We start from the raw sequence: 13,033 nt of genomic DNA, 5'->3' as shown, positions 1-13,033 counted from the left end.
CGATATTAATCCGTTCCTGAGAGCTCATCATAAAGCAAAATTATCGAAAAGCGAATAAATTTTCCCTGTAAGAAATAATGGAAATCAAATTAATCCATGCAAGACATCTAAAAGTATGAAAAAAAAATTTTACCACATGAAATATTAAGTTTAATGCACACAAACTGAAGAAGACATGCACAGTTTGTAGTACTCTACTAACAATAGAATACATGACACTTACCTTTAATGAAAATCTGGTGATGATTGATGGGATGGGAGGAGGGGAGAGTGTTTAACTTATTGTTTAGAAGGGGAATCCCCTTCCAACAGGACTTGAGGTAGCAAGTCCTTTTCTGGGGTTACTTCCCTTCTTCTTTTAATGCCACTAGGACCAGCTTGAGAGTCACTGGCACCCTCACCATGCCTAATCACACTATGTATGCCTCTACGATTCTTAAATCTTTCGAACCAACCTTTGCTGGCCTTAAATTCGCTCACATCACCACTAGTTGCAGACAATTTCTTTACCAAATCGTCATGCAACTGCCTAGCCTTTTCACAAATGATCGCTTGAGAGATGCTATCTCCTATCTGTTTTTCATTTATCCACACCAATAACAGTCTCTCAACATCTTCTAACACTTGCAGTCACTGTTTTATAATCACAGTTGCATGTTTTGCAACAGCAGCTTCCTTGATTGCTGTTTACCTGGTCACTATAGTAGAGATGGTTGATTGGGGTTTTGTATACAACCTGGCCAGCTCCGACACACGCACTCCACTTTCGTACTTTGCAATTATCTCTTTCTTCATTTCAATAGTCATTAGCACCCTTTTTCTCCAAGGATTGGCACTAGAAGCTTTCTTGGGGCCCATGGTGACTTATTTTGCAGAAACAAGCACCAAAAACACTGTGATAATATGGAATGTACCGAATATATCCTTAGATGCGAGCACACTGGCTGGTTTGTAAACACTGGCACACACGTGGACACGTCTCGGACGAATCGTATACCGGGTTTTTTAACAGGAACCGAGGCAAAATTTTTGCATTAAAATGCATCGAATACCGAATTTATCGGATACCGATGGCATTGCAAACCAGGGGTCCACTGTATTTTCGTATGGTTTTTATGGTTGTATTCTTGTTTTTCTGGTCTCATTTGATAGAATGGAAGATATATTACAGATATGGATATGATTTTGATTGCTTTCACAATGAAAAGTACCTTGAAAATGAGCTCAAAGTGGCAGAAATGTTTGATTTTTTCTACTGTTCAAGAGTAAAAAAATGACATCACCATCCAATACCTGTCCAAATGGCCACTCCAATACGCAGTCACGAATGGGTTGACATTATTTATGCATTACAGTAAATCTTCTATTTTTTTGTGTGAATAAAAATTACATATGGTAAGCAAGAGTATTATCATAAGAATATGTACGTACTAATAATAATACAGTGGACCCCCGCATAACGATGGCATCACATAGCGATTATTTCGCATACCGCTTACTTTAATTGCAAAAATTTTGCCTCACATACCGCTTAAAAACCCGCTTACCGATTTTCTTCCGAGACGCGCTCACATGTTCCGCCGGTGGCATTGTTTACCAGCCAGCCTCCGCGGTAACATCCAAGCATACAATCGGAATATTTCGTATTATTACAGTGTTTTCGGTGCTGTTTCTGGAAAATAAGTGACCATGGGCCCCAAGAAAGCTTCTAGTGCCAACCCTGTGGTAAAAAGGGTGAGAATTAGTATGGAAATTAAGAAAGATTTTGAAGGGTTTGGGGCTAACCCTGAGAAGCCTATGCCAGTTGTGGAATCCATTGTGCCTACTTCAAAAATTAAGGAAATGTGTGCACAGTGGGTTGAACTGCAAACCTTTATGGATGAAAATCACCCTGACACAGCTGTTGCAAGCCGTGCTGGTGACTATTTCAATGACAATGTTGTGGCCCATTTTAGACAAATCGTAAAGGAACGGGAGGTACAGAGCTCTATGGACAGATTTGTTGTGCGACAGAGGTCCAGTGACTCTCAAGCTGGTCCTAGTGGCATTAAAAGAAGAAGGGAAGTAACCCCGGAAAAGGACTTGCTACCTCAAGTCCTAATGGAAGGGGATTCCCCTTCTAAACAGTAAGAAGATAATGCTCTCCCCTCCTCCCATCCCATCAATCATCACCAGATCTTCAATAAAAGTAAGTGTCATGTAAGTGTGCATGCCTTTTTCAGTTTGTGTGTATTAAAATTAACATTTCATGTGGTAAAAAAAATTTTTTTTCATACTTTTGGGTGTCTTGCACGGATTAATTTTATTTCCATTATTTCTTATGGGGAAAATTCATTCACATAACGATTATTTCGCATAACAATTACCCCTCTTGCACGGATTAAAATCGTTAACCGGGGGTCCACTGTAATAGAAATACAGTGGACCCCCGCATACTGTCGGCATCACATAACATACAATCTGCATACCGCTCGCTTTTATCGCAAAAATTTTGCCTCGCATACCGCTCAAAAACCCGCTCACCGCTCTTCGTCTGAGACGCGTCCAATGTGCGCCCTTAGCCAGCCTCACATGTGCCGCCGGTGGCATTGTTTACCAGCCAGCCTCCGCGGTAACATCCAAGCATACAATCGGAACATTTCGTATTATTACAGTGTTTTTGGTGATTTTATCTGCCAAATAAGTGACCATGGGCCCCAAGAAAGCTTCTAGTGCCAACCCTACAGCAATAAGGGTGAGAATTACTATAGAAATGAAGAAAGAGATCATTGATAAGTATGAAAGTGGAGTGTGTGTCGCCGACCTGGCCAGGTTGTACAAGAAACCCAAATCAACCATCGTTAGTATTGTGGGCAACAGAAAGGCAATCAAGGAAGCTGTTCTTGCCAAAGGTTTAACTGTGTTTTCGAAACAGAGATCGCAAGTGATGGAAGATGTTGAGAGACTCTTATTGGTGTGGATAAATGAAAAACAGCTAGCAGGAGATAGCGTCTCTCAAGCGATCATAAGCGAAAAGGCTAGGAAGTTGCATGAGGATTTAATTAAAAAAATGCCTGCAACTAGTGATGTGAGTGAATTTAAGGCCAGCAAAGGTTGGTTTGAGAGATTTAAGAAGCGTAGTGGCATACATAGTGTGATAAGGCATGGTGAGGCTGCCAGTTCGGACCACAAAGCAGCTGAAAAATATGTGCAGGAATTCAAGGAGTACATAGACAGTGAAGGACTGAAACCTGAACAAGTGTTTAATTGTGATGAAACAGGCCTGTTTTGGAAGAAAATGCCAAGCAGGACCTACATTACTCAGGAGGAAAAGGCACTTCCAGGACATAAGCCTATGAAAGACAGGCTTACTTTGTTGATGTGTTCCAATGCTACTGGTGATTGCAAAGTGAAGCCTTTATTAGTGTATCACTCTGAAACTCCCAGACCGTTCAGGCAAAAGAATGTCCTCAAGGAGAATTTGTGTGTGCTGTGGAGGGCAAACAGTAAGGCATGGGTCACTAGGGACTTTTTCTATGACTGGTTACACCATGCATTTGCCCCCAATGTGAAAGATTACCTAACTGAAAAGAAATTAGAACTTAAGTGCCTCCTGGCGTTAGACAATGCCCCTGGTCATCCTACAGACGTGGCAGAGCGACTTTATGGGGACATGAAATTCATTAAGGTGAAGTTTTTGCCTCCTAATACCACTCCTCTCCTGCAGCCCATGGACCAGCAGGTTATTGCAAACTTCAAAAAACTGTACACAAAAGCTCTGTTTGAAAGGTGCTTTGTAGTGACCTCAGAAACTCAACTGACTCTAAAAGAGTTTTGGAGAGAGCACTTTAATATCCTCAATTGTGTACACCTTATAGGTAAGGCTTGGGAGGGAGTGACTAAGAAGACCTTGAACTCTGCTTGGAAGAAACTGTGGCCAGAATGTGTAGACAAAAGGGATTTTGAAGGTTTTGAGGCTAACCCTGAGAGGATTATGCCAGTTGAGGAATCCATTGTGGCATTGGGAAAGTCCTTGGGGTTGGAGGTTAGTGGGGAGGATGTGGAAGAGTTGGTGGAGGAGGACAATGAAGAACTAACCACTGATGAGCTGATAGATCAACTTCAACAGCAAGAGGCCAGACCTAAGGAAACTGGTTCAGAGGAGGGGAGAGAGAAATTGAAGAAGTTGCCTACTACAAAGATTAAGGAAATCTGTGCAAAGTGGCTTGAAGTGCAAACCTTCATGGATGAAAATCACCCTCACACAGCTATTGCAAGCCGTGTTGGTAACCTGTACACTGACAATGTTGTGAAACACTTTAGGGAAGTCATAAAGGAACGAGAGGTACAGGCCACTATGGACAGATATGTTGTGCGAAAGAAGTCCAGTGACTCTGAAGCTGGTCCTAGTGGCATTAAAAGAAGAAGGGAAGTAACCCCAGAAAAGGACTCGACACCTCAAGTCTTAATGGAAGGGGATTCCCCTTCTAAACACTAACACTCTCTCTCCCCTCCTCCCATCCCATCAATCATCACCAGATCTTCAATAAAAGTAAGTGTCATGTAATTGTGCATGCCTTTTTCAGTTTGTGTGTATTAAAATTAACATTTCATGTGGTAAAATTTTTTTTTTTCATACTTTTGGGTGTCTTGCACGGATTAATTTGATTTCCATTATTTCTTATGGGGAAAATTCATTCGCATACCGATCATTTCGCATAACAATGAGCCCTCTTGCACGGATTAAAGTCGCTATGCGGGGGTCCACTGTAATAATAATAATATGTATAATAATAATTATATATTTTTTTTTCAACAAACCGGCCATATCCCACCGAGGCAGGTGGCCCAAAATCAAAAACGAAAGTTCCTCTTTTAAAATTTAGTAATTTATACAGGAGTAGGGGTTACTAGCCCCTTGCTCCTGGTATTTTAGTCACCTCTTACAACACGCATGGCTTATGGAGGAAGAATTCTGTTCCACTTCCCCATGGAGATAAGAGGAAATAAACAAGAACAAGAACTAGAAAGAAAATAGAAGAAAACCTAGAGGGGTGTGTGTATATGTGTATGCTTGTACATGCATGTATAGTGTGACTTAAGTGTAAGTAGAAGTAGCAAGACGTACCTGAAATCTTGCATGTTTACGAGACAGAAAAAAGACACCAGCAATCCTACCATCATGTAAAACAATTACAGGTTTCCGTTTTACACTCACTTGGCAGGATGGTAGTACGTCCCTGGGCGGTTGCTGTCTACCAACCTACTACCTAGGAATAATTATATACATAATATAAATTAGTATAATAAGAATATGTACATACTAATAAATAATACGTAATAATAATAATAATAATAATAATAATAATAATAATAATAATAATAGGTTTGTAGACAGCAACCGCCCGGGGAGGTATTACCGTCCTGCCAAGTGAGTGTAAAATGAAAGCCTGTAATTGTTTTACATGATGGTAGTATCGCTGGTGTCCATTTTTCTGTCTCATAAACATGCAAGGTTTCAGGTATGTCTTGCTACTTCTACTTACACCTAGGTCACACTTCACATACATGTACAAGCATATATATATACACACACACCCCTCTGGGTTTTCTTCTATTTTCTTATTAGTTCTTGTTCTTGTTTATTTCCTCTTACCTCCATGGGAAAGTGGAACAGAATTCTTCCTCCGTAACCCATGCGTGTTGTAAGAGGCGACTAAAATGCCAGGAGCAAGGGGCTAGTAACCCCTTCTCCTGTATATATTACTAAATGTAAAAGGAGAAACTTTTGTTTTTCCTTTTGGGCCACCCCGCCTCGGTAGGATATGGCCGGTGTGTTGAAAGAAAAAGAATAATAATAATAATACACTAGGTAGTAGGTTGGTAGACAGCAACTGCCCAGGGAGGTACTACCATCCTGCCAAGTGAGTGTAAAACAGAAACCTGTAATTGTTTTACATGATGGTAGGATTGCTGGTGCCTTTTTTCTGTCTCATAAACATGCAAGATTTCAGGTACGTCTTGCTACTTCTACTTACACTTAGGTCACACTACACATACATGTACAAGCATATATATACACCCCATCTGAGTTTTCTTCTATTTTCTTTCTAGTTCTTGTTCTTGTTTATTTCCTCTTATCTCCATGGGAAGTGAAACAGAATTCTTCCTCCGTAAGCCATGCATGTTGTATGCGGCGATTAAAATGTCGGGAGCAAGGGGCTAGTAACCTCTTCTCCTGTATATATTACTAAATGTAAAAGGAGAAACTTTAGTTTTTCCTTTTGGGCCACCCCACCTTGGTGGGATACGGCCGGTGTGTTGAAAGAAAGAAAGAATTATAATGCTATAAATGAGTTTCAGATCGCCACCACTAGATGTCAGTATGTGTATCAAAACATCGCCGCTAAGGAAGGGAGGGAAATTCTTGTGTTTTCCTTACGTTTCGTGCAGTTATTTTGCAAAATTTCTTGTTTCTAACCATGGTTCCTAAGAAAGCAAGTGCAATGGACAGTACTGAGAAGAAAAAATAGGATGATTTCCATGGAATTAAAGCAGGAAATCATACATAAACATAAACTAGGTATAGCATTAAGAGTGTAGCATTAAGTGTACCATTAAGAGTGTATCATTAAGTGTACCATTAAGAGTGTATCATTAACCCTTTGACTGTTTCCGACGTATAAATACGTCTTACGAGCCAATGTTTCTGACGTATTTATACGCACAAATTCTAGCGGCTTCAAATCGAGCGCCAAAGGCCTGATAGGCCTACACGGGAGAGAATGGGTCTCAGTGGTCGGTGTGCACCCTGTGAAAAAAATCTGGGACCTAGCGGTGCATTGTGGGAACGCCATGTTGTCAGTCCATTTTCACCATGCCTCTCGGTAAGAAGTTCCTCACTCCTCGGCGGATTGGAGGTCTTTTGTTCCCAAGTGATAGCTCTAACAGCGATGAAAGTGTCAGCGACAGTGAATTCAAGGGTTTTCAAGTGAGTGTTACCGAAAAAAGTGCCCAGGATAACGTAAATAGTGACGAAAACCCAGATGACCCACAACCTTCGACCTCTGGTGCTGTGCCGGCTTGTTCACGTTCACGTTCGCCTGTACCAGGACGAAAGAGGAAACTATTTGGTCGTGTACAACACCCTGATGATAGCAGTGATAGTGATAGTGATTTCAAGGTCATTGAAAGCAGTTCTAGTGACAGTGAGAGTGAATATTCCCCAGTGAAGCGCCAGTATGTACGACGTAGCATGCGGTCTGGTAGTGTTTCATATGTTGTTCCAAGGGGAAGGAGAAACTCTGGGAGCACATCCTGTGGCCCAACACCACGACCTGATAGTGAAGATGACGATATTGTAACGATGGGTATGAATGGTGACAGTGAGGGAGGAGGCAGTGGTGGTGATAGTGAGGGTGGCACGGCCCATGTGGCACCATCACCGGGCCACGCTACTAGCCACGCGGCTGACTCAGCAGAACAACCAGCCTCACCCTACCCCACACTGCCACAACCTGCACCACCACAACCTGCACAGCCACAACCACAGCCACAACCACGGTACAATATCCAGACCCCACCAGCAGACCGCATCTGGGATTGGCAGGACGGTGACGAGTTTGTTCCCAGTCCCCATGACTTTGATGAAACACAAAGTGGAATAAAGCCATCTTGTCCACTTGGGAACAATGCCAGTGAACTGGACTGCTTTGAGTTATTCTTCGATGAACCCCTGATGGACATCATTGTCAGGGAAACCAACACATACTGTGAATACACCATGGCAAATACAATTCTCTCACCAAAATCACGGCTACACAAGTGGAAGGAGACAACTGTGGCAGAGATGTACCTGTTTTTTGCCACAATAATGCTTATGCCACATGTGTATAAGCACACTGTCACCACATACTGGACAACAGATCGCCTGATTTCAACTCCAGGTTTTAGTGACATTATAGGTGTCAATCGTTTCCTGATACTGTTGCGTATGTTACACTTTTCAGACAAAACCAGGCCTGACAGAAGCGACAGGTTATATAAGATAAGAAATGTGTTTATGTACCTGAAACAAAAGTGCTGCATGTATTTTTATCCCTTCAGGAAGCTTGTTATTGATGAGTCCTTGATTTTATTCAAAGGAAGACTCTCATTCAAGCAATATATACCAAGCAAGAGGAAACGCTTTGGTATAAAGCTATTTGTACTGTGTGATTGCAGAAGTGGTCTTGTTTTAGATATTATTGTGTACACTGGCAGTAATACTTTGAGAGATACCATGAAGTTATTGGGTATCTCTGGTGATGTGGTTCGAACAATGATGGAACCATATCTTGGTAAGGGGCATATGTTATTTACTGATAACTGGTACACAAGCCCCTTACTCAGTGATTTCTTGCGAGTGAACTTGACAGACGTGTGTGGCACAGTGCGTGGTAATCGCAAACATATGCCAAGGTTCGACGCTGGCACTCGCAGAGGTGAGGTGCAAGCCTTTGCTGCCAATGACATCATGGCATTTCGGTGGCATGACAAACGTGATGTCACATTGTTGACATCAGTTCACACAAACGAAATGGTACCCAGTGGCAGGGACAACAGAGAGACCAATGAACCCATTCTAAAGCCTGCAGCTGTCATGGACTACAACCTCAATATGCGCTTAGTGGACAAATGTGACATGCAGATTGGGTTTGCAGACTGTGTACGCAAGAGTTATAAGTGGTATATCAAACTTTTTTTCCATCTTGTTGATATCTCTATGCTAAATGCTTATAACATATACAAGTTGAAGACCAACAAAACACCAAAATATGGTGAATTTTGCCTGTCAGTAATCAGACAAATAATTGCAAAGTACAAAGGAGCAACTCCTGCAATAGACCAGCGCCCACAGACGTCATCTCGTATGAGGCCTGGTGATCACTACCCCATACAACTGCCTCCTACTACTGCCAAGAAAAATGCTCAGAAGAGGTGTTATGTATGTATGCATACCACAAAACGCCCACAAACACGCAGAGACACTCGTTTTATGTGTGAGGAGTGTGAAGTGCCCCTCTGCATATACCCATGTTTCAAAGAGTTCCACAAGCTGCAGCAGTTCTAGGAACGTGTTTAGTGACTGTACATATGTATATATATTATGGAACAATAGTAATAAACATTGTTTTGTATTGTTTGTTTGTGTAAACAAAGTGTATACACAAACTAATAGTGATAAAGTTTGTTCTGTTATTGTGTTGTAAATAATGAGTGTATATTTGAACAATGCACCTTACATTGGTCTCACAGGCCACATAAGTTACCTGGAAAAGAAAAATATTGAAAAATGCAAGAAACCTTTGAATTAGAGTAAATAAAAGAATACCGGGTGGGCGGCAGTCGCCGCTGTTGCCGTACGCACGTCAATTTCTGCAAACTTTGCGGCTCTATATCTCGGTAAGTACTGATGGCAAAAAATTTTTTTTAGGCTTAAAACACTAGTAAAAATATTCCTAACATTTTCATAAGAAAAAATAATTTTTTTTTTTTTTCGAATATTTGGCGACATAGAATGACAGTTTCAGAGAGGGGCCTGAAAGAGTCAAAGGGTTAAGAGTGTATCATTAAGTGTACCATTAAGAGTGTAGCATTAACCCTTTCAGGGTTTCGGCCGTACTAGTACGGCTTACGCCCCAGGGTTTTTGACATACTAGTACGCCTAAATTCTAGCGCCCTCAAATCTAGTGAGAGAAAGCTGGTAGGCCTACATATGAAAGAATGGGTCTATGTGGTCAGTGTGTGCACTATAAAAAAAATCCTGCAGCACACAGTGCGTAATGGATTAAAACAGTGACTTTGCACTGTATTTTCATATGGTATTTATTGTTGTATTCTAGTTTTCCTGGTCTCATTTTATAGAATGAAAGACATATTATAGAAATTGAGATGATTTTGACAGGTTTTACAATGAAAAGTACCTTGAAATTGAGCTCAAAGTAGCAGAAATGTTCGATTTTTACCAAAGTTCAAAGGTAAACAAATCATGCCAAGCGTCCAATACACATCAACTGGTGAGTCTAATATTCTTTCACAAGTGCGATGATATTATTTATACCATTTCTACACTAATGCAGTAATCTGCATAACAGTAAATCTTCTATTTTTTGTAAGAATAAAAATTCAAAGTGGAAAGCCAAAGAAATATAAGAGGGGCCTGGGGATGTGACTAACGAACAGAGAACATGTTATTTTAGTACCAGGAATGTCTTTCTTGTTTATTCTGGACCCTATTCGGAAATTGGCATCTTTTGTAAGTTGTGTGAAATTGGCAAAATTGCTAAATTTTGACCACTTTACTGGATAGTCAAAATTGGTAAATGGGTGGTTTCTTGTACTCATTCAATAGAAAAAATGGAGTTCTAGCAAAATAGTTATGATTTTTATTGACTAGTACATTGGAATTGGCCGAAAATAGGGCTCAAAGTGGGCAAAATCGCCGATGCGTAAACATTGTCAATTCCGCTAACTTCGTGAGAGCATAATTCCCTAAGTTTTCCATCAAATTTCATACTTTTGGAGTCATTATGATTGGGAAAAGATTCTCTATCTTTTCATAAGAAAAAATAATTTTTTTTTTTTTAAATTTGGGGACCCTGAGAACAAGTCTCAGAGAGGGCCTGGGGACCCTGAAAGGGTTAAGTGTACCATTAAGAGTGTAGCATTAACCCTTTGACTGTAGAAAGGCCCAATCCTGAAGTGTCTCCTGATGTCGCAATATATTTGAAAGAAAAATTTTTTTTTTCTTATGAAAATGTTAAGATTATTTTTCTGATTGTTTTAGTCCAAAAAAAATTTTTTTCCCATCAGCACTTACCGAGATATAGAGGAGTGAATTTTGCAGAAAATGAGCCGTGTATGGCAACAGTGGCGACTGCCGCTCACCCGGTAAACTTTGGTTTACTTTTATTCGACGGTTTCTTGTTTTTTCACATTTTATTTTTTCACATAACTTTTGTGGCCTGTGAGACCAAAGTATGGTGCAAAAACCTACAAGAGTTACGGAGACTAGTGTTTCCCTACTTGACCACATCTGGACCAACACCATATCCCCTTTAAAATCAGGCATAATTACAGATAATACCACAGACCATTACCCTACTTTCCTCATAACAACTCTTGGTAAATTACCCCAAGACACTACTAAAGTCACCTTCAGACTTCACAATGAGGCAGCCATTAATAACTTCACAACAGCAGTAACAAACATTGACTGGCACACTGAGCTAGAAATCTATACAGATATTGACGAATGTTTTAATAATTTTCTAAAAAAGACCCAATACCTCTATAACAAGCACTGCCCTAAAAAAAACTAAACAGATGACAGCTAAGAGACTGAACAGTCCCTGGCTAACACCCAGCATTCTCAAATCCATAAATACAAAACACTGATATGAAAAACAGTACAGAATGGGTCACTTAACCAGAGACCAAAAAAAAGTTACTCGTCAATCCTAACCAGCCTGATAAGAAGGGCAAAAAAATTGTATTATGAGAACAGATTATCCAACTTACGAGGTGATTTTATAAAAAAGACCTGGAAAACCCTACCAGAAATTCTGGGAACAAAAAAGATATCACGAAATAGTGAAATAAAATTAGCAAAATCAGATGAACCCCAACTCCCACCAACTGAAACAGCAAACAGACTCAATGTTTTCTTCTCCACCATAGGAAAAAAACCTTACCAATAAAATTCCAAGCTCAAATACCCCACCCAATGACTACCTCACTGGCAACTACCCGAACACACTGTTCCTGGCTCCGACTAACCCATACGAAGTCTCCCTTATTATCAACGCACTAAAAAACAAGGCAGGAGATTTAAATACCTTACCACCCTTTATATACAAAAAAGTGTCACAAGTGCTATCACCAATCATTGCAACACTCTTTAACAAATCCATTGAATCCTCCACCTTCCCTACAGTTCTCAAAATAGCAAGGGTCACCCCGATCCATAAAGGAGGAGACCAAACAGAGTTGAATAACTATAGGCCAATATCCAATTTACACCCTCTCTCAAAAATCTTTGAAAAATTAACTCATAAACGAATCTACTCCTACCTCATCTCCCAAAACATACTCAACCCCTGCCAATTTGGATTCAGGCCTAATAAAAATACTAATGATGCTATTATACACATGCTAGAACATATATACACTGCAATAGAGAAAAAAGAAGTCCCACTGGGGATCTTCATTGACTTACATAAAGCTTTTGATACAGTTGACCATGACTTGCTCCACGTAAAATTGTCACACTATGGTATAAGAGGGCACTCCCTCAACTACCTGAAGTCATACCTCAGCAACAGAAGACAATATGTGTACGCAAATGGGGCAAGCTCTTCCGCACAACCAATTACAGTTGGTATCCCACAGGGAAGTGTCCTTGGCCCTCTTCTCTTTCTCCTATACATAAATGACCTACCAAATGCTTCGCAATTACTCAAACCCACACTATTTGCAGATGACACTACATACGTCTTCTCTCACCCGAGCCCAGTCATGCTAGCCAATACTGTAAATACCGAATTACAGAAAATATCTACCTGGATGAGGACTAACAAACTTACACTAAATATTGACAAAACCTACGTCATTCAGTTTGGTAACAGAGCTACAGATGTCCCACTTAACATAATGATAAATGGATCACCTATCACAAAGCTAACAGAGGGAAAATTCTTAGGAATCCACCTTGATAATAGACTCAAATTTCATACACATATACAACAAATTTCTAAGAAAATTTCCAAGACTGTAGGCATACTATCGAAGATACGGTACTATGCTCCACAGTCAGCCCTCCTGGACCTATATCACTCTCTTATTTACCCCTATCTCACCTATGGATTTTGTGCATGGGGCTCAACAACAATTAACCATCTCAGACCACTAATTACCCAACAAAAGGCTGCAGTTAGAATGATAACAAATTCTCACTACAGGCAGCACACTCCACCAATATTCAAAACACTCAACCTACTCACCATACAAATTA

General features: G+C 40.4%; 1 protein-coding gene across 2 annotated transcripts in view; it reads right to left on the bottom strand.

Annotated features, from left to right (window-relative positions):
- The window catches only part of Rab14 (RAS oncogene family member Rab14), an 88,263-nt gene that overhangs the window by 8,169 nt on the left and 67,061 nt on the right, over positions 1-13,033 (bottom strand). The window lies entirely within an intron of this gene.

The sequence above is a fragment of the Cherax quadricarinatus genome, chromosome 18 (genome assembly GCF_038502225.1).
Source record: "Cherax quadricarinatus isolate ZL_2023a chromosome 18, ASM3850222v1, whole genome shotgun sequence".
NCBI classification, from domain to species: Eukaryota; Metazoa; Arthropoda; class Malacostraca; order Decapoda; family Parastacidae; genus Cherax; species Cherax quadricarinatus.
This window is presented reverse-complemented; position numbering and strand designations above follow the sequence as displayed.